Source organism: Taudactylus pleione, unplaced genomic scaffold (genome assembly GCF_031769625.1).
Source record: "Taudactylus pleione unplaced genomic scaffold, aTauple2 ptg000612l, whole genome shotgun sequence".
NCBI lineage: Eukaryota > Metazoa > Chordata > Amphibia > Anura > Myobatrachidae > Taudactylus > Taudactylus pleione.
Genome location: NW_028285014.1, coordinates 1,373,406 through 1,397,309, shown reverse-complemented (window position 1 = coordinate 1,397,309; position 23,904 = coordinate 1,373,406). Strand labels below are relative to the sequence as shown.

Below are 23,904 nucleotides of genomic sequence, written 5' to 3'. Positions count from 1 at the left end.
GATACATGAAAAGGAGCAGACTACATGGGCCAAGTGGTTCTTATCTGCCATCAAATTCTGTTTCTATGTAATACATTATTTCAATAGCCACTTTCTATATGAACTGAACTTTAGAATTTTAAAACTGATCATAGTGTCTTTATCATTTAAGAATAATTTAATTAATTTAAGTCTAATGTAATTTGACCTTGATTGGAATGTAGATGGGAAAATCGATCAATTCTTAGGTCTTTAAAAGTTTCTATGCCCTTTAATTCATTCAATCATTGTGCTTCATATTGCTTAGAAATAAATGGGATCAAGATATCAATGTCTGGGAGAGGAAAGATTGAAAGACTGTGGATGTCCTGAGCATACTTCTCAATGTCGGTCATTTTGAGTGTAAATCATAACCAAAGAGTAAGAAATTATTGTCAGAAGTGGGATTTGAACCCACGCCTCTTTACAGAGACCAGAATTCCCATTAACTGGAAGAGTAGAATCTTGAGTCTGGCGCCTTAGACCACTCGGCCATCCTGACAAGCACATCAGTATATCCGAACCTGCTTCCTGTTAGGGTTTATCATTTTACTATTTATATTTTTGATTGTGATTTTGACAAATAATTTGGACTTGTTGAAAAAGGGGTCATTAAATCAAGATCTTAGATTCATGCATTTCCTCTAAAAGCTGTTTCTTAAATAACATTATTTAGGAAAAATGGCTCAAGCTAAAGTGTTATCCTTCAAAATTACTGTTGCCACCCTTTACTAAGGTCTTCATCCTAGCAGAACAGATTAGTTTGTCTTAGAAGTAAATTGTATATCACGTTATATGTAATGTCTAAGAGCCTTAAAATACTTTTGATGCCAATTATTCTTGTGTTTTATGTTTAGATTACTGAATACTAAAAGAATGTTGTGCAAACAATACTTATTCTTCAAAGGAAGAGATGTACAAGAACACGAGGACATGCACTGAAACTGGAGGGAGGTAGACTTAGAGGAAATTTGATGAAAAATTACTTCACAGAAAGGGTAGTTGATAAAGAGAAAAGCCTCCCAAACCGATGTTGTTGAAGCTAAACGGTGAAACAATTTAAACACGCTTCGCATAGGCATAAGAATATCCTTAAGAGAAATGTAAGGAGCAAATAGGGTTGAAGTTGCCTAAAGGATACATGAAAAGGAGCAGACTACATGGGCCAAGTGGTTCTTATCTGCCATCAAATTCTGATTCTATGTAATACATTATTTCAATAGCCAATTTCTACATGAACTGAACTATAGAATTTTAAAACTAATCATAGTGTCTTTATCATTTAAGAATAATTTAATTAATTTAACTCTAATGTAATTTGATCTTGATTGGAATGTAGATGGGAAAATCGATCAATTCTTAGGTCTTTAAAAGTTTCTATGCCCTTTAATTCATTCAATCATTGTGCTTCATATTGCTTAGAAATAAATGGGATCAAGATATCAATGTCTGGGAGAGGAAAGATTGAAAGACTGTGGATGTCCTGAGCATACTTCTCAATGTCGGTCATTTTGAGTGTAAAACATAACCAAAGAGCAAGAAAATATTGTCAGAAGTGGGATTTGAACCCACGCCTCTTTACAGAGACCAGAATTCCCATTAACTGGAAGAGTAGAATCTTGAGTCTGGCGCCTTAGACCACTCGGCCATCCTGACAAGCACATCAGTATATCCAAACCTGCTTCCTGTTAGGGTTTATCATTTTACTATTTATATTTTTGATTGTGATTTTGACAAATAATTTGGACTTGTTGAAAAAGGGGTCATTAAATCAAGATCTTAGATTTATGCATTTCCTCTAAAAGCTGTTTCTTAAATAACATTATTTAGGAAAAATGGCTCAAGCTAAAGTGTTATCCTTCAAAATTACTGTTGCCACCCTTTACTAAGGTCTTCATCCTAGCAGAACAGATTATTTTGTCTTAGAAGAAAATTGAATATCTTGTTATATGTAAAGTCTAAGAGCATTAAAATACTTTCGATGCCAATTATTCTTGTGTTTTATGTTTAGATTACTGAATACTAAAAGAATGTTGTGCAAACAATATTTATTCTTCAAAGGAAGAGATGTACAAGAACATGAGGACATGCACTGAAACTGAAGGGAGGTAGACTTAGAGGAAATTTGAAGAAAAATTACTTCACAGAAAGGGTAATTGATAAATAGAAAAGAATCATATCCGATGTTGTTGAAGCTAAATGGTGAAACAATTTAAATACGCTTGGGATAGGCATAAGAATATCCTTAAAAGAAATGTAAGGAGCAAATAGGGTTGAAGTTGCCTAAAGGATACATGAAAAGTAGCAGACTACGTGGGCCAAGTGGTTCTTATCTGCCATCAAATTCTGTTTCTATGTAAAACATTATTTCAACCGCCAATTTCTACATGAACTGAACTTTAGAATTTTAAAACTAATCATAGTGTCTTTATCATTTAAGAATAATTTAATTAATTTAAGTCTAATGTAATTTGATCTTGATTGGAATGTAGATGGGAAAATCGATCAATTCTTAGGTCTTTAAAAGTTTCTATGCCCTTTAATTCATTCAATCATTGTGCTTCATATTGCTTAGAAATAAATGGGATCAAGATATCAATGTCTGGGAGAGGAAAGATTGAAAGACTGTGGATGTCCTGAGCATACTTCTCAATGTCAGTCATTTTGAGTGTAAAACATAACCAAAGAGCAAAAATATGTTGTCAGAAGTGGGATTTGAACCTACGCCTCTTTACAGAGACCAGAATTCCCATTAACTGGAAGAGTAGAATCTTGAGTCTGGTGTCTTAGACCGCTTGGCCATCCTGACAAGCACATCAGTATGTCCGAACCTGCTGTCTGTTAGGGTTTATCAATTTACTATTTATATTTTTGATTGTGATTTTGACAAATAATTTGGACTTGTTGAAAATGGGGTCATTAAATCAAGATCTTAGATCAATGCATTTCCTCTAAAAGCTGTTTCTTAAATAACATTATTTAGGAAAAATGGCTCAAGCTAAAGTGTTATCCTTCAAAATTACTGTTGCCACCCTTTACTAAGGTCTTCATCCTAGCAGAACAGATTAGTTTGTCTTAGAAGTAAATTGTATATCACGTTATATGTAAAGTCTAAGAGCCTTAAAATACTTTCGATGCCAATTATTCTTGTGTTTTATGTTTAGATTACTGAATACTAAAAGAATGTTGTGCAAGCAATACTTATTCTTCAAAGGAAGAGATGTACAAGAACACGAGGACATGCACTGAAACTGGAGGGAGGTAGACTTAAAGGAAATTTGAAGAAAAATTACTTCACAGAAAGGGGAGTTGATAAAAAGAAAAGCCTCCCATCCGATGTTGTTGAAGCTAAATGGTGAAACAATTTAAACACGCTTCGGATAGGCATAAGAATATCCTTAAGAGAAATGTAAGGAGCAAACAGGGCTGAAGTTGCCTAAAGGATACATGAAAAGGAGCAGACTACATGGGCCAAGTGGTTCTTATCTGCCATCAAATTCTGTTTCTATGTAATACATTATTTCAATAGCCACTTTCTATATGAACTGAACTTTAGAATTTTAAAACTGATCATAGTGTCTTTATCATTTAAGAATAATTTAATTAATTTAAGTCTAATGTAATTTGACCTTGATTGGAATGTAGATGGGAAAATCGATCAATTCTTAGGTCTTTAAAAGTTTCTATGCCCTTTAATTCATTCAATCATTGTGCTTCATATTGCTTAGAAATAAATGGGATCAAGATATCAATGTCTGGGAGAGGAAAGATTGAAAGACTGTGGATGTCCTGAGCATACTTCTCAATGTCGGTCATTTTGAGTGTAAATCATAACCAAAGAGTAAGAAATTATTGTCAGAAGTGGGATTTGAACCTACGCCTCTTTACAGAGACCAGAATTCCCATTAACTGGAAGAGTAGAATCTTGAGTTTGGCGCCTTAGACCACTCGGCCATCCTGACAAGCACATCAGTATATCCGAACCTGCTTCCTGTTAGGGTTTATCATTTTACTATTTATATTTTTGATTGTGATTTTGACAAATAATTTGGACTTGTTGAAAAAGGGGTCATTAAATCAAGATCTTAGATTCATGCATTTCCTCTAAAAGCTGTTTCTTAAATAACATTATTTAGGAAAAATGGCTCAAGCTAAAGTGTTATCCTTCAAAATTACTGTTGCCACCCTTTACTAAGGTCTTCATCCTAGCAGAACAGATTAGTTTGTCTTAGAAGTAAATTGTATATCACGTTATATGTAAAGTCTAAGAGCCTTAAAATACTTTCGATGCCAATTATTCTTGTGTTTTATGTTTAGATTACTGAATACTAAAAGAATGTTGTGCAAACAATACTTATTCTTCAAAGGAAGAGATGTACAAGAACACGAGGACATGCACTGAAACTGGAGGGAGGTAGACTTAGAGGAAATTTGATGAAAAATTACTTCACAGAAAGGGTAGTTGATAAATAGAAAAGCCTCCCAAACCGATGTTGTTGAAGCTAAACGGTGAAACAATTTAAACACGCTTCGCATAGGCATAAGAATATCCTTAAGAGAAATGTAAGGAGCAAATAGGGTTGAAGTTGCCTAAAGGATACATGAAAAGGAGCAGACTACATGGGCCAAGTGGTTCTTATCTGCCATCAAATTCTGATTCTATGTAATACATTATTTCAATAGCCAATTTCTACATGAACTGAACTTTAGAATTTTAAAACTAATCATAGTGTCTTTATCATTCAAGAATAATTTAATTAATTTAACTCTAATGTAATTTGATCTTGATTGGAATGTAGATGGGAAAATCGATCAATTCTTAGGTCTTTAAAAGTTTCTATGCCCTTTAATTCATTCAATCATTGTGCTTCATATTGCTTAGAAATAAATGGGATCAAGATATCAATGTCTGGGAGAGGAAAGATTGAAAGACTGTGGATGTCCTGAGCATACTTCTCAATGTCGGTCATTTTGAGTGTAAAACATAACCAAAGAGCAAGAAAATATTGTCAGAAGTGGGATTTGAACCCACGCCTCTTTACAGAGACCAGAATTCCCATTAACTGGAAGAGTAGAATCTTGAGTCTGGCGCCTTAGACCACTCGGCCATCCTGACAAGCACATCAGTATATCCAAACCTGCTTCCTGTTAGGGTTTATCATTTTACTATTTATATTTTTGATTGTGATTTTGACAAATAATTTGGACTTGTTGAAAAAGGGGTCATTAAATCAAGATCTTAGATTTATGCATTTCCTCTAAAAGCTGTTTCTTAAATAACATTATTTAGGAAAAATGGCTCAAGCTAAAGTGTTATCCTTCAAAATGACTGTTGCCACCCTTTACTAAGGTCTTCATCCTAGCAGAACAGATTATTTTGTCTTAGAAGAAAATTGAATATCTTGTTATATGTAAAGTCTAAGAGCCTTAAAATACTTTCGATGCCAATTATTCTTGTGTTTTATGTTTAGATTACTGAATACTAAAAGAATGTTGTGCAAACAATATTTATTCTTCAAAGGAAGAGATGTACAAGAACATGAGGACATGCACTGAAACTGAAGGGAGGTAGACAGAGGAAATTTGAAGAAAAATTACTTCACAGAAAGGGTAATTGATAAATAGAAAAGCCTCCCATCCGATGTTGTTGAAGCTAAATGGTGAAACAATTTAAATACGCTTGGGATAGGCATAAGAATATCCTTAAAAGAAATGTAAGGAGCAAATAGGGTTGAAGTTGCCTAAAGGATACATGAAAAGTAGCAGACTACGTGCGCCAAGTGGTTCTTATCTGCCATCAAATTCTGTTTCTATGTAAAACATTATTTCAACCGCCAATTTCTACATGAACTGAACTTTAGAATTTTAAAACTAATCATAGTGTCTTTATCATTTAAGAATAATTTAATTAATTTAAGTCTAATGTAATTTGATCTTGATTGGAATGTAGATGGGAAAATCGATCAATTCTTAGGTCTTTAACAGTTTCTATGCCCTTTAATTCATTCAATCATTGTGATTCATATTGCTTAGAAATAAATGGGATCAAGATATCAATGTCTGGGAGAGGAAAGATTGAAAGACTGTGGATGTCCTGAGCATACTTCTCAATGTCAGTCATTTTGAGTGTAAAACATAACCAAAGAGCAAAAATATGTTGTCAGAAGTGGGATTTGAACCTACGCCTCTTTACAGAGACCAGAATTCCCATTAACTGGAAGAGTAGAATCTTGAGTCTGGTGTCTTAGACCGCTCGGCCATCCTGACAAGCACATCAGTATGTCCGAACCTGCTGTCTGTTAGGGTTTATCAATTTACTATTTATATTTTTGATTGTGATTTTGACAAATAATTTGGACTTGTTGAAAATGGGGTCATTAAATCAAGATCTTAGATTAATGCATTTCCTCTAAAAGCTGTTTCTAAAATAACATTACTTAGGAAAAATGGCTCAAGCTAAAGTGTTATCCTTCAAAATTACTGTTGCCACCCTTTACTAAGGTCTTCATCCTAGCAGAACAGATTAGTTTGTCTTAGAAGTAAATTGTATATCATGTTATATGTAAAGTCTAAGAGCCTTAAAATACTTTCAATGCCAATTATTCTTGTGTTTTATGTTTAGATTACTGAATACTAAAAGAATGTTGTGCAAACAATACTTATTCTTCAAAGGAAGAGATGTACAAGAACACGAGGACATGCAATGAAACTGGAGGGAGGTAGACTTAGAGGAAATTTGAAGAAAAATTACTTCACAGAAAGGGTAGTTGATAAATAGAAAAGCCTCCCATCCAATGTTGTTGAAGCTAAACGGTGAAACAATTTAAACACGCTTCGGATAGGCATAAGAATATCCTTAAGAGAAATGTAAGGAGCAAATATGGTTGAAGTTGCCTAAAGGATACATGAAAAGGAGCAGACTACATGGGCCAAGTGGTTCTTATCTGCCATCAAATTCTGTTTCTAAGTAATACATTATTTCAATAGCCAATTTCTATATGAACTGAACTTTAGAATTTTAAAACTAATCATAGTGTCTTTATCATTTAAGAATAATTAAATTAATTTAACTCTAATGTAATTTGATCTTGATTGGAATGTAGATGGGAAAATCGATCAATTCTTAGGTCTTTAACAGTTTCTATACCCTTTAATTCATTCAATCATTGGGCTTCATATTGCTTAGAAATAAATGGGATCATGATATCAATGTCTGGGAGAGGAAAGTTTGAAAGACTGTGGATGTCCTGAGCATACCTCTCAATGTCGGTCATTTTGAGTGTAAAACATAACCAAAGAGCATGAAAATATTGTCAGAAGTGGGATTTGAACCTATACCTCTTTACAGAGACCAGAATTACCATTAACTGGAAGAGGAGAATCTTGAGCCTGGTGTCTTAGACCGCTCGGCCATCCTGACAAGCACATCAGTATGTCCAAACCTGCTTCCTGTTAGGGTTTATCATTTTACTATTTATATTTTTGATTGTGATTTTGACAAATAATTTGGCCTTGTTGAAAAAGGGGTCATTAAATCAAGATCTTAGATTAATGCATTTCCTCTAAAAGCTGTTTCTTAAATAACATTACTTAGGAAAAATGGCTCAAGCTAAAGTGTTATCCTTCAAAATTACTATTGCCACCCTTTATTAAGGTCTTCATCCTAGCAGAACAGATTAGTTTGTCTTAGAAGTAAATTGTATATCACGTTATATGTAAAGTCTAAGAGCCTTAAAATATTTTCGATGCCAATTATTCTTGTGTTTTATGTTTAGATTACTGAATACTAAAAGAATGTTGTGCAAACAATACTTATTCTTCAAAGGAAGAGATGTACAAGAACACGAGGACATGCACTGAAACTGGAGGGAGGTAGACTTAGAGGAAATTTGAAGAAAAATTACTTCACAGAAAGGGTAGTTGATAAATAGAAAAGCCTCCCATCCAATCTTGTTGAAGCTAAACAGTGAAACAATTTAAACACGCTTCGGATAGGCATAAGAATATCCTTAAGAGAAATGTAAGGAGCAAATATGGTTGAAGTTGCCTAAAGGATACATGAAAAGGAGCAGACTACATGGGCCAAGTGGTTCTTATCTGCCATCAAATTCTGTTTCTATGTAATACATTATTTCAATAGCCAATTTCTATATGAACTGAACTTTAGAATTTTAAAACTAATCATAGTGTCCTTATCATTTAAGAATAATTTAATTAATTTAACTCTAATGTAATTTGATCTTGATTGGAATGCAGATGGGAAAATCGATCAATTCTTAGGTCTTTAAAAGTTTCTATGCCCTTTAATTCATTCAATCATTGTGCTTCATATTGCTTAGAAATAAATGGGATCAAGATATCAATGTCTGGGAGAGGAAAGATTGAAAGACTGTGGATGTCCTGAGCATACTTCTCAATGTCGGTCATTTTGAGCGTAAATCATAACCAAAGAGTAAGAAAATATTGTCAGAAGTGGGATTTGAACCCACGCCTCTTTACAGAGACCAGAATTCCCATTAACTGGAAGAGTAGAATCTTGAGTCTGGCGCCTTAGACCACTCGGCCATCCTGACAAGCACATCAGTATGTCCGAACCTGCTTCCTGTTAGGGTTTATCATTTTACTATTTATATTTTTGATTGTGATTTTGACAAATAATTTGGACTTGTTGAAAAAGGGGTCATTAAATCAAGATCTTAGATTCATCCATTTCCTCTAAAAGCTGTTTCTTAAATAACATTATTTAGGAAAAATGGCTCAAGCTAAAGTGTTATCCTTCAAAATTACTGTTGCCACCCTTTACTAAGGTCTTCATCCTAGCAGAACAGATTAGTTTGTCTTAGAAGAAAATTGAATATCTTGTTATATGTAAAGTCTAAGAGCCTTAAAATACTTTCGATGCCAATTATTCTTGTGTTTTATGTTTATATTACTGAATACTAAAAGAATGTTGTGCAAACAATATTTATTCTTCAAAGGAAGAGATGTACAAGAACACGAGGACATGCACTGAAACTGGAGGGAGGTAGACTTAGAGGAAATTTGAAGAAAAATTACTTCACAGAAAGGGTAGTTGATAAATAGAAAAGCCTCCCATCCAATCTTGTTGAAGCTAAACGGTGAAACAATTTAAACACACTTCGGATAGGCATAAGAATATCCTTAAGAGAAATGTAAGGAGCAAATATGGTTGAAGTTGCCTAAAGGATACATGAAAAGGAGCAGACTACATGGGCCAAGTGGTTCTTATCTGCCATCAAATTCTGTTTCTATGTAATACATTATTTCAATAGCCAATTTCTATATGAACTGAACTTTAGAATTTTAAAACTAATCATAGTGTCTTTATCATTTAAGAATAATTAAATTAATTTAACTCTAATGTAATTTGATCTTGATTGGAATGTAGATGGGAAAATCGATCAATTCTTAGGTCTTTAACAGTTTCTATACCCTTTAATTCATTCAATCATTGGGCTTCATATTGCTTAGAAATAAATGGGATCAAGATATCAATGCCTGGGAGAGGAAAGATTGAAGACTGTGGATGTCCTGAGCATACTTCTCAATGTCAGTCATTTTGAGTGTAAAACATAACCAAAGAGCAAAAATATATTATCAGAAGTGGGATTTGAACCTACGCCTCTTTACAAAGACCAGAATTCCCATTAACTGGAAGAGTAGAACCTTGAGTCTGGCGCCTCAGACCGCTCGGCCATCCTGACAAGCACATCAGTATGTCCAAACCTGCTTCCTGTTAGGGTTTATCATTTTACTATTTATATTTTTGATTGTGATTTTGACAAATAATTTCGACTTGTTGAAAAAGGGTTCATTAAATCAAGATCTTCGATTAATGCATTTCCTCTAAAAGCTGTTTCTTAAATAACATTATTTAGGAAAAATGGCTCAAGCTAAAGTGTTATCCTTCAAAATTACTGTTGCCACCCTTTAATAAGGTCTTCATCCTAGCAGAACAGATTAGTTTGTCTTAGAAGTAAATTGTATAGCATGTTATATGTAAAGTCTAAGAGCCTTAAAATACTTTCGATGCCAATTATTCTTGTGTTTTATGTTTAGATTACTGAATACTAAAAGAATGTTGTGCAAGCAATACTTATTCTTCAAAGGAAGAGATGTACAAGAACACGAGGACATGCACTGAAACTGGAGGGAGGTAGACTTAGAGGAAATTTGAAGAAAAATTACTTCACAGAAAGGGGAGTTGATAAAAAGAAAAGCCTCCCATCCGATGTTGTTGAAGCTAAATGGTGAATCAATTTAAACACGCTTCGGATAGGCATAAGAATATCCTTAAGAGAAATGTAAGGAGCAAACAGGGTTGAAGTTGCCTAAAGGATACATGAAAAGGAGCAGACTACATGGGCCAAGTGGTTCTTATCTGCCATCAAATTCTGTTTCTATGTAATACATTATTTCAATTGCCACTTTCTATATGAACTGAACTTTAGAATTTTAAAACTGATCATAGTGTCTTTATCATTTAAGAATAATTTAATTAATTTAAGTCTAATGTAATTTGACCTTGATTGGAATGTAGATGGGAAAATTGATCAATTCTTAGGTGTTTAACAGTTTCTATGCAATTTAATTCATTCAATCATTGCACTTCACATTGCTTAGAAATAAATGGGATCAAGATATCAATGTCTGTGAGAGGAAAGATTGAAAGACTGTGGATGTCCTGAGCATACTTCTCAATGTCGGTCATTTTGAGTGTAAATCATAACCAAAGAGTAAGAAAATATTGTCAGAAGTGGGATTTGAACCCACGCCTCTTTACAGAGACCAGAATTCCCATTAACTGGAAGAGTAGAATATTGAGTCTGGCGCCTTAGACCACTCGGCCATCCTGACAAGCACATAAGTATATCCGAACCTGCTTCCTGTTAGGGTTTATCATTTTACTATTTATATTTTTGATTGTGATTTTGACAAATAATTTGGACTTGTTGAAAAAGGGGTCATTAAATCAAGATCTTAGATTTATGCATTTCCTCTAAAAGCTGTTTCTTAAATAACATTATTTAGGAAAAATGGCTCAAGCTAAAGTGTTATCCTTCAAAATTACTGTTGCCACCCTTTACTAAGGTCTTCATCCTAGCATAACAGATTAGTTTGTCTTAGAAGTAAATTGTATATCACGTTATATGTAAAGTCTAAGAGCCTTAAAATACTTTCAATGCCAATTATTCTTGTGTTTTATGTTTAGATTACTGAATACTAAAAGAATGTTGTGCAAACAATACTTATTCTTCAAAGGAAGAGATGTACAAGAACACGAGGACATGCACTGAAACTGGAGGGAGGTAGACTTAGAGGAAATTTGATGAAAAATTACTTCACAGAAAGGGTAGTTGATAAATAGAAAAGCCTCCCATCTGATGTTGTTGAAGCTAAACGGTGAAACAATTTAAACACGCTTCGCATAGGCATAAGAATATCCTTAAGAGAAATGTAAGGAGCAAATAGGGTTGAAGTTGCCTAAAGGATACATGAAAAGGAGCAGACTACATGGGCCAAGTGGTTCTTATATGCCATCAAATTCTGATTCTATGTAATACATTATTTCAATAGCCAATTTCTACATGAACTGAACTTTAGAATTTTAAAACTAATCATAGTGTCTTTATCATTTAAGAATAATTTAATTAATTTAACTCTAATGTAATTTGATCTTGATTGGAATGTAGATGGGAAAATCGATCAATTCTTAGGTCTTTAAAAGTTTCTATGCCCTTTAATTCATTCAATCATTGTGCTTCATATTGCTTAGAAATAAATGGGATCAAGATATCAATGTCTGGGAGAGGAAAGATTGAAAGACTGTGGATGTCCTGAGCATACTTCTCAATGTCGGTCATTTTGAGTGTAAAACATAACCAAAGAGCAAGAAAATATTGTCAGAAGTGGGATTTGAACCCATGCCTCTTTACAGAGACCAGAATTCCCATTAACTGGAAGAGTAGAATCTTGAGTCTGGCGCCTTAGACCGCTCGGCCATCCTGACAAGCACATCAGTATGTCCGAACCTGCTGTCTGTTAGGGTTTATCAATTTACTATTTATATTTTTGATTGTGATTTTGACAAATAATTTGGACTTGTTGAAAAAGGGGTCATAAATCCAGATCTTAGATTAATGCATTTCCTCTAAAAGCTGTTTCTAAAATAACATTATTTAGGAAAAATGGCTCAAGCTAAAGTGTTATCCTTCAAAATTACTGTTGCCACCCTTTACTAAGGTCTTCATCCTAGCAGAACAGATTAGTTTGTCTTAGAAGAAAATTGAATATCTTGTTATATGTAAAGTCTAAGAGCCTTAAAATACTTTCGATGCCAATTATTCTTGTGTTTTATGTTTATATTACTGAATACTAAAAGAATGTTGTGCAAACAATATTTATTCTTCAAAGGAAGAGATGTACAAGAACATGAGGACATGCACTGAAACTGAAGGGAGGTAGACTTAGAGGAAATTTGAAGAAAAATTACTTCACAGAAAGGGTAATTGATAAATAGAAAAGCCTCCCATCCGATGTTGTTGAAGCTAAATGGTGAAACAATTTAAATACGCTTGGGATAGGCATAAGAATATCCTTAAAAGAAATGTAAGGAGCAAATAGGGTTGAAGTTGCCTAAAGGATACATGAAAAGTAGCAGACTACGTGGGCCAAGTGGTTCTTATCTGCCATCAAATTCTGTTTCTATGTAAAACATTATTTCAACCGCCAATTTCTACATGAACTGAACTTTAGAATTTTAAAACTAATCATAGTGTCTTTATCATTTAAGAATAATTTAATTAATTTAAGTCTAATGTAATTTGATCTTGATTGGAATGTAGATGGGAAAATCGATCAATTCTTAGGTCTTTAAAAGTTTCTATGCCCTTTAATTCATTCAATCATTGTGCTTCATATTGCTGAGAAATAAATGGGATCAAGATATCAATTTCTGGGAGAGGAAAGATTGAAAGACTGTGGATGTCCTGAGCATACTTTTCAATGTCGGTCATTTTGAGTGTAAAACATAACCAAAGAGTAAGAAAATATTGTCAGAATAAGGATTTGAACCTATGCCTCTTTACAGAGACCAGAATTCCCATTAACTGGAAGAGTAGAATCTTGAGTCTGGTGTCTTAGACCGCTCGGCCATCCTGACAAGAACATCAGTATGTCCAAACCTGCTTCCTGTTAGGGTTTATCATTTTACTATTTATATTTTTGATTGTGATTTTGACAAATAATTTGGACTTGTTGAAAAAGGGGTCATTAAATCAAGATCTTAGATTTATGCATTTCCTCTAAAAGCTGTTTCTTAAATAACATTATTTAGGAAAAATGGCTCAAGCTAAAGTGTTATCCTTCAAAATTACTGTTGCCACCCTTTACTAAGGTCTTCATCCTAGCAGAACAGATTAGTTTGTCTTAGAAGTAAATTGTATATCATGTTATATGTAAAGTCTAAGAGCCTTAAAATACTTTCGATGCCAATTATTATTGTGTTTTATGTTTAGATTACTGAATACTAAAAGAATGTTGTGCAAACAATACTTATTCTTCAAAGGAAGAGATGTACAAGAACACGAGGACATGCACTGAAACTGGAGGGAGGTAGACTTAGAGGAAATTTGAAGAAAAATTACTTCACAGAAAGGGTAGTTGATAAATAGAAAAGCCTCCCATCCAATCTTGTTGAAGCTAAACGGTGAAACAATTTAAACACGCTTCGGATAGGCATAAGAATATCCTTAAGAGAAATGTAAGGAGCAAATATGGTTGAAGTTGCCTAAAGGATACATGAAAAGGAGCAGACTACATGGGCCAAGTGGTTCTTATCTGCCATCAAATTCTGTTTCTATGTAATACATTATTTCAATAGCCAATTTCTATATGAACTGAACTTTAGAATTTTAAAACTAATCATATTGTCTTTATCATTTAAGAATAATTTAATTAATTTAACTCTAATGTAATTTGATCTTGATTGGAATGCAGATGGGAAAATCGATCAATTCTTAGGTCTTTAAAAGTTTATATGCCCTTTAATTCATTCAATCATTGTGCTTCATATTGCTTAGAAATAAATGGGATCAAGATATCAATGTCTGGGAGAGGAAAGATTGTAAGACAGTGGATGTCCTGAGCATACCTCTCAATGTCGGTCATTTTGAGTGTAAAACATAACCAAAGAGCAAGAAAATATTGTCAGAAGTGGGATTTAAACCTATACCTCTTTACAGAGACCAGAATTACCATTAACTGAAAGAGTAGAACCTTGAGTCTGGTGCCTCAGACCACTCGGCCATCCTGACAAGCACATCAGTATGTCCAAACCTGCTTCCTGTTAGGGTTTATCATTTTACTATTTATATTTTTGATTGTGATTTTGACAAATAATTTCGACTTGTTGAAAAAGGGTTCATTAAATCAAGATCTTCGATTAATGCATTTCCTCTAAAAGCTGTTTCTTAAATAACATTATTTAGGAAAAATGGCTCAAGCTAAAGTGTTATCCTTCAAAATTACTGTTGCCACCCTTTACTAAGGTCTTCATCCTAGCAGAACAGATTAGTTTGTCTTAGAAGTAAATTGTATAGCACGTTATATGTAAAGTCTAAGAGCCTTAAAATACTTTCGATGCCAATTATTCTTGTGTTTTATGTTTAGATTACTGAATACTAAAAGAATGTTGTGCAAGCAATACTTATTCTTCAAAGGAAGAGATGTACAAGAACAAGAGGACATGCACTGAAACTGAAGGGAGGTAGTCTTCCAGGAAATTTGAAGAAAAATTACTTCACAGAAAGGGTAATTGATAAATAGAAAAGCCTCCCATCCGATGTTGTTGAAGCTAAATGGTGAAACAATTTAAACACGCTTCGGATAGGCATAAGAATATCCTTAAGAGAAATGTAAGTAGCAAATAGGATTGAAGTTGCCTAAAGAATACATGAAAAGGAGCAGACTACGTGGGCCAAGTGGTTCTTATCTGCCATCAAATTCTGTTTCTATGTAAAACATTATTTCAACAGTCAATTTCTACATGAACTGAACTTTAGAATTTTAAAACTAATCATAGTGTCTTTATCATTTAAGAATAATTTAATTAATTTAAGTCTAATGTAATTTGATCTTGATTGGAATGTAGATGGGAAAATCGAACAATTCTTAGGTCTTTAACAGTTTCTATGCCCTTTAATTCATACAATCATTGTGCTTCATATTGCTTAGAAATAAATGGGATCAAGATATCAATGTCTGGGAGAGGAAAGATTGAAAGACTGTGGATGTCCTGAGCATACTTCTCAATGTCGGTCATTTTGAGTGTAAAACATAACCAAAGAGAAAGAAAATATTGTCAGAAGTGGGATTTGAACACACGCCTCTTTACAGAGACCAGAATTCCCATTAACTGGAAGAGTAGAATCTTGAGTCTGGCGCCTTAGACCGCTCGGCCATCCTGACAAGCACATCAGTATGTCCAAACCTGCTGTCTGTTAGGGTTTATCAATTTACTATTTATATTTTTGATTGTGATTTTGACAAATAATTTGGACTTGTTGAAAAAGGGGTCATTAAATCAAGATCTTAGATTAATGCATTTCCTCTAAAAGCTGTTTCTAAAATAACATTATTTAGGAAAAATGGCTCAAGCTAAAGTGTTATCCTTCAAAATTACTGTTGCCACCCTTTACTAAGGTCTTCATCCTAGCAGAACAGATTAGTTTGTCTTAGAAGTAAATTGTATATCATGTTATATGTAAAGTCTAAGAGCCTTAAAATACTTTCGATGCCAATTATTATTGTGTTTTATGTTTAGATTACTGAATACTAAAAGAATGTTGTGCAAACAATACTTATTCTTCAAAGGAAGAGATGTACAAGAACACGAGGACATGCACTGAAACTGGAGGGAGGTAGACTTAGAGGAAATTTGAAGAAAAATTACTTCACAGAAAGGGGAGTTGATAAATAGAAAAGCCTCCCATCCAATCTTGTTGAAGCTAAACGGTGAAACAATTTAAACACGCTTCGGATAGGCATAAGAATATCCTTAAGAGAAATGTAAGGAGCAAATATGGTTGAAGTTGCCTAAAGGATACATGAAAAGGAGCAGACTACATGGGCCAAGTGGTTCTTATCTGCCATCAAATTCTGTTTCTATGTAATACATTATTTCAATAGCCAATTTCTATATGAACTGAACTTTAGAATTTTAAAACTAATCATATTGTCTTTATCATTTAAGAATAATTTAATTAATTTAACTCTAATGTAATTTGATCTTGATTGGAATGCAGATGGGAAAATCGATCAATTCTTAGGTCTTTAAAAGTTTATATGCCCTTTAATTCATTCAATCATTGTGCTTCATATTGCTTAGAAATAAATGGGATCAAGATATCAATGTCTGGGAGAGGAAAGATTGTAAGACAGTGGATGTCCTGAGCATACCTCTCAATGTCGGTCATTTTGAGTGTAAAACATAACCAAAGAGCAAGAAAATATTGTCAGAAGTGGGATTTAAACCTATACCTCTTTACAGAGACCAGAATTACCATTAACTGAAAGAGTAGAACCTTGAGTCTGGTGCCTCAGACCACTCGGCCATCCTGACAAGCACATCAGTATGTCCAAACCTGCTTCCTGTTAGGGTTTATCATTTTACTATTTATATTTTTGATTGTGATTTTGACAAATAATTTCGACTTGTTGAAAAAGGGTTCATTAAATCAAGATCTTCGATTAATGCATTTCCTCTAAAAGCTGTTTCTTAAATAACATTATTTAGGAAAAATGGCTCAAGCTAAAGTGTTATCCTTCAAAATTACTGTTGCCACCCTTTACTAAGGTCTTCATCCTAGCAGAACAGATTAGTTTGTCTTAGAAGTAAATTGTATAGCACGTTATATGTAAAGTCTAAGAGCCTTAAAATACTTTCGATGCCAATTATTCTTGTGTTTTATGTTTAGATTACTGAATACTAAAAGAATGTTGTGCAAGCAATACTTATTCTTCAAAGGAAGAGATGTACAAGAACAAGAGGACATGCACTGAAACTGGAGGGAGGTAGACTTAGAGGAAATTTGAAGAAAAATTACTTCACAGAAAGGGGAGTTGATAAAAAGAAAAGACTCCCATCCGATGTTGTTGAAGCTAAATGGTGAAACAATTTGAAGACGCTTCGGATAGGCATAAGAATATCCTTAAGAGAAATGTAAGGAGCAAACAGGGTTGAAGTTGCCTAAAGGATACATGAAAAGGAGCAGACTACATGGGCCAAGTGGTTCTTATCTGCCATCAAATTCTGTTTCTATGTAATACATTATTTCAATAGCCACTTTCTATATGAACTGAACTTTAGAATTTTAAAACTGATCATAGTGTCTTTATCATTTAAGAATAATTTAATTAATTTAAGTCTAATATAATTTGACCTTGATTGGAATGTAGATGGGAAAATTGATCAATTCTTAGGTGTTTAACAGTTTCTATGCAATTTAATTCATTCAATCATTGCACTTCACATTGCTTAGAAATAAATGGGATCAAGATATCAATGTCTGGGAGAGGAAAGATTGAAAGACTGTGGATGTCCTGAGCATACTTCTCAATGTCGGTCATTTTGAGTGTAAATCATAACCAAAGAGAAAGAAAATATTGTCAGAAGTGGGATTTGAACCCACGCCTCTTTACAGAAACCAGAATTCCCATTAACTGGAAGAGTAGAATCTTGAGTCTGGTGCCTTAGACCACTCGGCCATCCTGACAAGCACATCAGTATATCCGAACCTGCTTCCTGTTAGGGTTTATCATTTTACTATTTATATTTTTGATTGTGATTTTGACAAATAATTTGGACTTGTTGAAAAAGGGGTCATTAAATCAAGATCTTAGATTTATGCATTTCCTCTAAAAGCTGTTTCTTAAATAACATTATTTAGGAAAAATTGCTCAAGCTAAAGTGTTATCCTTCAAAATTACTGTTGCCACCCTTTACTAAGGTCTTCATCCTAGCATAACAGATTAGTTTGTCTTAGAAGTAAATTGCATATCACGTTATATGTAAAGTCTAAGAGCCTTAAAATACTTTCAATGCCAATTATTCTTGTGTTTTATGTTTAGATTACTGAATACTAAAAGAATGTTGTGCAAACAATACTTATCCCTTCAAAGGAAGAGATGTACAAGAACACGAGGACATGCACTGAAACTGGAGGGAGGTAGACTTAGAGGAAATTTGATGAAAAATTACTTCACAGAAAGGGTAGTTGATAAATAGAAAAGCCTCCCATCCGATGTTGTTGAAGCTAAATGGTGAAACAATTTAAACACGCTTCGAATAGGCATAAGAATATCCTTAAGAGAAATGTAAGGAGCAAATAGGGTTGAAGTTGCCTAAAGGATACATGAAAAGGAGCAGACTACGTGGGCCAAGTGGTTCTTATCTGCCATCAAATTCTGATTCTATGTAATACATTATTTCAATAGCCAATTTCTACATGAACTGAACTTTAGAATTTTAAAACTAATCATAGTGTCTTTATCATTTAAGAATAATTTAATTAATTTAACTCTAATGTAATTTGATCTTGATTGGAATGTAGATGGGAAAATCGATCAATTCTTAGGTCTTTAAAAGTTTCTATGCCCTTTATTTCATTCAATCATTGTGCTTCATTTTGCTTAGAAATAAATGGGATCAAGATATCAATGTCTGGGAGAGGAAAGATTGAAAGACTGTGGATGTCCTGAGCATACTTCTCAATGTCGGTCATTTTGAGTGTAAAACATAACCAAAGAGCAAGAAAATATTGTCAGAAGTGGGATTTGAACCCACGCCTCTTTACAGAGACCAGAATTCCCATTATCTGGAAGAGTAGAATCTTGAGTCTGGCGCCTTAGACCGCTCGGCCATCCTGACAAGCACATCAGTATGTCCGAACCTGCTGTCTGTTAGGGTTTATCTATTTACTATTTATATTTTTGATTGTGATTTTGACAAATAATTTGGACTTGTTAAAAAAGGGGTCATTAAATCAAGATCTTAGATTAATGCATTTCCTCTAAAAGCTGTTTCTAAAATAACATTATTTAGGAAAAATGGCTCAAGCTAAAGTGTTATCCTTCAAAATTACTGTTGCCACCCTTTACTAAGGTCTTCATCCTAGCAGAACAGATTAGTTTGTCTTAGAAGTAAATTGTATATCATGTTATATGTAAAGTCTAAGAGCCTTAAAATACTTTCGATGCCAATTATTATTGTGTTTTATGTTTAGATTACTGAATACTAAAAGAATGTTGTGCAAACAATACTTATTCTTCAAAGGAAGAGATGTACAAGAACACGAGGACATGCACTGAAACTGGAGGGAGGTAGACTTAGAGGAAATTTGAAGAAAAATTACTTCACAGAAAGGGTAGTTGATAAATAGAAAAGCCTCCCATCCAATCTTGTTGAAGCTAAACGGTGAAACAATTTAAACACGCTTCGGATAGGCATAAGAATATCCTTAAGAGAAATGTAAGGAGCAAATATGGTTGAAGTTGCCTAAAGGATACATGAAAAGGAGCAGACTACATGGGCCAAGTGGTTCTTATCTGCCATCAAATTCTGTTTCTATGTAATACATTATTTCAATAGCCAATTTCTATATGAACTGAACTTTAGAATTTTAAAACTAATCATATTGTCTTTATCATTTAAGAATAATTTAATTAATTTAACTCTAATGTAATTTGATCTTGATTGGAATGCAGATGGGAAAATCGATCAATTCTTAGGTCTTTAAAAGTTTATATGCCCTTTAATTCATTCAATCATTGTGCTTCATATTGCTTAGAAATAAATGGGATCAAGATATCAATGTCTGGGAGAGGAAAGATTGTAAGACAGTGGATGTCCTGAGCATACCTCTCAATGTCGGTCATTTTGAGTGTAAAACATAACCAAAGAGCAAGAAAATATTGTCAGAAGTGGGATTTAAACCTATACCTCTTTACAGAGACCAGAATTACCATTAACTGAAAGAGTAGAACCTTGAGTCTGGTGCCTCAGACCACTCGGCCATCCTGACAAGCACATCAGTATGTCCAAACCTGCTTCCTGTTAGGGTTTATCATTTTACTATTTATATTTTTGATTGTGATTTTGACAAATAATTTCGACTTGTTGAAAAAGGGTTCATTAAATCAAGATCTTCGATTAATGCATTTCCTCTAAAAGCTGTTTCTTAAATAACATTATTTAGGAAAAATGGCTCAAGCTAAAGTGTTATCCTTCAAAATTACTGTTGCCACCCTTTACTAAGGTCTTCATCCTAGCAGAACAGATTAGTTTGTCTTAGAAGTAAATTGTATAGCACGTTATATGTAAAGTCTAAGAGCCTTAAAATACTTTCGATGCCAATTATTCTTGTGTTTTATGTTTAGATTACTGAATACTAAAAGAATGTTGTGCAAGCAATACTTATTCTTCAAAGGAAGAGATGTACAAGAACAAGAGGACATGCACTGAAACTGAAGGGAGGTAGTCTTCCAGGAAATTTGAAGAAAAATTACTTCACAGAAAGGGTAATTGATAAATAGAAAAGCCTCCCATCCGATGTTGTTGAAGCTAAATGGTGAAACAATTTAAACACGCTTCGGATAGGCATAAGAATATCCTTAAGAGAAATGTAAGTAGCAAAAAGGATTGAAGTTGCCTAAAGGATACATGAAAAGGAGCAGACTACGTGGGCCAAGTGGTTCTTATCTGCCATCAAATTCTGTTTCTATGTAAAACATTATTTCAACAGTCAATTTCTACATGAACTGAACTTTAGAATTTTAAAACTAATCATAGTGTCTTTATCATTTAAGAATAATTTAATTAATTTAAGTCTAATGTAATTTGATCTTGATTGGAATGTAGATGGGAAAATCGAACAATTCTTAGGTCTTTAACAGTTTCTATGCCCTTTAATTCATTCAATCATTGTGCTTCATATTGCTTAGAAATAAATGGGATCAAGATATCAATGTCTGGGAGAGGAAAGATTGAAAGACTGTGGATGTCCTGAGCATACTTCTCAATGTCGGTCATTTTGAGTGTAAAACATAACCAAAGAGAAAGAAAATATTGTCAGAAGTGGGATTTGAACCCACGCCTCTTTACAGAGACCAGAATTCCCATTAACTGGAAGAGTAGAATCTTGAGTCTGGCGCCTTAGACCGCTTGGCCATCCTGACAAGCACATCAGTATGTCCAAACCTGCTGTCTGTTAGGGTTTATCAATTTACTATTTATATTTTTGATTGTGATTTTGACAAATAATTTGGACTTGTTGAAAAAGGGGTCATTAAATCAAGATCTTAGATTAATGCATTTCCTCTAAAAGCTGTTTCTAAAATAACATTATTTAGGAAAAATGGCTCAAGCTAAAGTGTTATCCTTCAAAATTACTGTTGCCACCCTTTACTAAGGTCTTCATCCTAGCAGAACAGATTAGTTTGTCTTAGAAGTAAATTGTATATCATGTTATATGTAAAGTCTAAGAGCCTTAAAATACTTTCGATGCCAATTATTATTGTGTTTTATGTTTAGATTACTGAATACTAAAAGAATGTTGTGCAAACAATACTTATTCTTCAAAGGAAGAGATGTACAAGAACACGAGGACATGCACTGAAACTGGAGGGAGGTAGACTTAGAGGAAATTTGAAGAAAAATTACTTCACAGAAAGGGGAGTTGATAAATAGAAAAGCCTCCCATCCAATCTTGTTGAAGCTAAACGGTGAAACAATTTAAACACGCTTCGGATAGGCATAAGAATATCCTTAAGAGAAATGTAAGGAGCAAATATGGTTGAAGTTGCCTAAAGGATACATGAAAAGGAGCAGACTACATGGGCCAAGTGGTTCTTATCTGCCATCAAATTCTGTTTCTATGTAATACATTATTTCAATAGCCAATTTCTATATGAACTGAACTTTAGAATTTTAAAACTAATCATATTGTCTTTATCATTTAAGAATAATTTAATTAATTTAACTCTAATGTAATTTGATCTTGATTGGAATGCAGATGGGAAAATCGATCAATTCTTAGGTCTTTAAAAGTTTATATGCCCTTTAATTCATTCAATCATTGTGCTTCATATTGCTTAGAAATAAATGGGATCAAGATATCAATGTCTGGGAGAGGAAAGATTGTAAGACAGTGGATGTCCTGAGCATACCTCTCAATGTCGGTCATTTTGAGTGTAAAACATAACCAAAGAGCAAGAAAATATTGTCAGAAGTGGGATTTAAACCTATACCTCTTTACAGAGACCAGAATTACCATTAACTGAAAGAGTAGAACCTTGAGTCTGGTGCCTCAGACCACTCGGCCATCCTGACAAGCACATCAGTATGTCCAAACCTGCTTCCTGTTAGGGTTTATCATTTTACTATTTATATTTTTGATTGTGATTTTGACAAATAATTTCGACTTGTTGAAAAAGGGTTCATTAAATCAAGATCTTCGATTAATGCATTTCCTCTAAAAGCTGTTTCTAAAATAACATTATTTAGGAAAAATGGCTCAAGCTAAAGTGTTATCCTTCAAAATTACTGTTGCCACCCTTTACTAAGGTCTTCATCCTAGCAGAACAGATTAGTTTGTCTTAGAAGTAAATTGTATATCATGTTATATGTAAAGTCTAAGAGCCTTAAAATACTTTCGATGCCAATTATTATTGTGTTTTATGTTTAGATTACTGAATACTAAAAGAATGTTGTGCAAACAATACTTATTCTTCAAAGGAAGAGATGTACAAGAACACGAGGACATGCACTGAAACTGGAGGGAGGTAGACTTAGAGGAAATTTGAAGAAAAATTACTTCACAGAAAGGGTAGTTGATAAATAGAAAAGCCTCCCATCCAATCTTGTTGAAGCTAAACGGTGAAACAATTTAAACACGCTTCGGATAGGCATAAGAATATCCTTAAGAGAAATGTAAGGAGCAAATATGGTTGAAGTTGCCTAAAGGATACATGAAAAGGAGCAGACTACATGGGCCAAGTGGTTCTTATCTGCCATCAAATTCTGTTTCTATGTAATACATTATTTCAATAGCCAATTTCTATATGAACTGAACTTTAGAATTTTAAAACTAATCATATTGTCTTTATCATTTAAGAATAATTTAATTAATTTAACTCTAATGTAATTTGATCTTGATTGGAATGCAGATGGGAAAATCGATCAATTCTTAGGTCTTTAAAAGTTTATATGCCCTTTAATTCATTCAATCATTGTGCTTCATATTGCTTAGAAATAAATGGGATCAAGATATCAATGTCTGGGAGAGGAAAGATTGTAAGACAGTGGATGTCCTGAGCATACCTCTCAATGTCGGTCATTTTGAGTGTAAAACATAACCAAAGAGCAAGAAAATATTGTCAGAAGTGGGATTTAAACCTATACCTCTTTACAGAGACCAGAATTACCATTAACTGAAAGAGTAGAACCTTGAGTCTGGTGCCTCAGACCACTCGGCCATCCTGACAAGCACATCAGTATGTCCAAACCTGCTTCCTGTTAGGGTTTATCATTTTACTATTTATATTTTTGATTGTGATTTTGACAAATAATTTCGACTTGTTGAAAAAGGGTTCATTAAATCAAGATCTTCGATTAATGCATTTCCTCTAAAAGCTGTTTCTTAAATAACATTATTTAGGAAAAATGGCTCAAGCTAAAGTGTTATCCTTCAAAATTACTGTTGCCACCCTTTACTAAGGTCTTCATCCTAGCAGAACAGATTAGTTTGTCTTAGAAGTAAATTGTATAGCACGTTATATGTAAAGTCTAAGAGCCTTAAAATACTTTCG

At 33.6% G+C, this 23,904-nt stretch overlaps 9 non-coding genes across 9 annotated transcripts; all 9 read right to left on the bottom strand.

Annotated features, from left to right (window-relative positions):
• Window positions 1–411: 411 nt before the first annotated feature.
• Window positions 412–520, bottom strand: TRNAL-CAA (transfer RNA leucine (anticodon CAA)). Its single transcript has 2 exons — window positions 483–520; window positions 412–457 (listed from the first exon to the last, which is right to left on the bottom strand). It is a non-coding gene; the product is annotated as a tRNA-Leu (tRNA).
• Window positions 521–1,565: 1,045 nt separating this feature from the next.
• Window positions 1,566–1,674, bottom strand: TRNAL-CAA (transfer RNA leucine (anticodon CAA)). The gene is made up of 2 exons: window positions 1,637–1,674; window positions 1,566–1,611 (listed from the first exon to the last, which is right to left on the bottom strand). It is a non-coding gene; the product is annotated as a tRNA-Leu (tRNA).
• A 3,351-nt stretch (window positions 1,675–5,025) lies between these two features.
• Window positions 5,026–5,134, bottom strand: TRNAL-CAA (transfer RNA leucine (anticodon CAA)). The gene is made up of 2 exons: window positions 5,097–5,134; window positions 5,026–5,071 (listed from the first exon to the last, which is right to left on the bottom strand). It is a non-coding gene; the product is annotated as a tRNA-Leu (tRNA).
• A 3,348-nt stretch (window positions 5,135–8,482) lies between these two features.
• TRNAL-CAA (transfer RNA leucine (anticodon CAA)) lies at window positions 8,483–8,591 on the bottom strand. Its single transcript has 2 exons — window positions 8,554–8,591; window positions 8,483–8,528 (listed from the first exon to the last, which is right to left on the bottom strand). It is a non-coding gene; the product is annotated as a tRNA-Leu (tRNA).
• A 2,196-nt stretch (window positions 8,592–10,787) lies between these two features.
• TRNAL-CAA (transfer RNA leucine (anticodon CAA)) lies at window positions 10,788–10,896 on the bottom strand. Its single transcript has 2 exons — window positions 10,859–10,896; window positions 10,788–10,833 (listed from the first exon to the last, which is right to left on the bottom strand). It is a non-coding gene; the product is annotated as a tRNA-Leu (tRNA).
• A 1,044-nt stretch (window positions 10,897–11,940) lies between these two features.
• TRNAL-CAA (transfer RNA leucine (anticodon CAA)) lies at window positions 11,941–12,049 on the bottom strand. The gene is made up of 2 exons: window positions 12,012–12,049; window positions 11,941–11,986 (listed from the first exon to the last, which is right to left on the bottom strand). It is a non-coding gene; the product is annotated as a tRNA-Leu (tRNA).
• Window positions 12,050–17,704: 5,655 nt separating this feature from the next.
• Window positions 17,705–17,813, bottom strand: TRNAL-CAA (transfer RNA leucine (anticodon CAA)). The gene is made up of 2 exons: window positions 17,776–17,813; window positions 17,705–17,750 (listed from the first exon to the last, which is right to left on the bottom strand). It is a non-coding gene; the product is annotated as a tRNA-Leu (tRNA).
• Window positions 17,814–18,858: 1,045 nt separating this feature from the next.
• Window positions 18,859–18,967, bottom strand: TRNAL-CAA (transfer RNA leucine (anticodon CAA)). The gene is made up of 2 exons: window positions 18,930–18,967; window positions 18,859–18,904 (listed from the first exon to the last, which is right to left on the bottom strand). It is a non-coding gene; the product is annotated as a tRNA-Leu (tRNA).
• A 2,197-nt stretch (window positions 18,968–21,164) lies between these two features.
• On the bottom strand, window positions 21,165–21,273 carry TRNAL-CAA (transfer RNA leucine (anticodon CAA)). Its single transcript has 2 exons — window positions 21,236–21,273; window positions 21,165–21,210 (listed from the first exon to the last, which is right to left on the bottom strand). It is a non-coding gene; the product is annotated as a tRNA-Leu (tRNA).
• Window positions 21,274–23,904: the final 2,631 nt, after the last annotated feature.